The sequence below is a fragment of the Sesamum indicum genome, linkage group LG10 (genome assembly GCF_000512975.1).
Source record: "Sesamum indicum cultivar Zhongzhi No. 13 linkage group LG10, S_indicum_v1.0, whole genome shotgun sequence".
NCBI classification, from domain to species: Eukaryota; Viridiplantae; Streptophyta; class Magnoliopsida; order Lamiales; family Pedaliaceae; genus Sesamum; species Sesamum indicum.
The window spans coordinates 1,884,459-1,885,094 of record NC_026154.1 but is presented as its reverse complement, the minus strand read 5'-3'; positions in this window follow the sequence as shown (position 1 = coordinate 1,885,094).

The window sequence follows — 636 nt, the reverse complement described above, 5'->3', positions numbered from 1 at the left end:
TTTTACCTGGGTGACCAAGTCTATCATGCCACAAAGTAAAAATACTTTGATCAGCTAACTTCGGGTTAGTGATACTATGTGTTTCAACGGAGCTTATCAATGTGCCATATAAACCAGAACTATATGTTCTCATTCTTTCTAAAACTTGCTTCTGGCCAGTTTTATATGTTGTAAGGTACAGATATTCGATACCATTTTCATTCATGGTTTCAATATGAAAACCATTTTGTCGAATATCCTTGAAACTCAATAAGTTCCTTTGTGATTTACTCGAATATAAGGCATCATTGATATGTAATCTTGTTCCTTCAGGTAACAAGATTGTAGCTCTTCCGGAGCCTTCAATAAGATTACTAACTCCTGAAATAGTACTCACATTTGTTCTTGTCATTAACAAACTTGAGAAAAATTTCTTGTTTCTCAAAATTGTATGTGTAGTGGCACTATCAACAAGACAATGTTCCTTGTCATTGAGATTTGTAATGGCTTGATCCATTCTATATAAATGAAATAGACATATAATAAGTAAAAGAAAAACTTCATTCATAAAATATAAAAGCAGTACAAGATTAAAAGAAATACCCTATCAATGAAAGTAAACGTAACTGAATAATAGAAACATACTAATGACATATG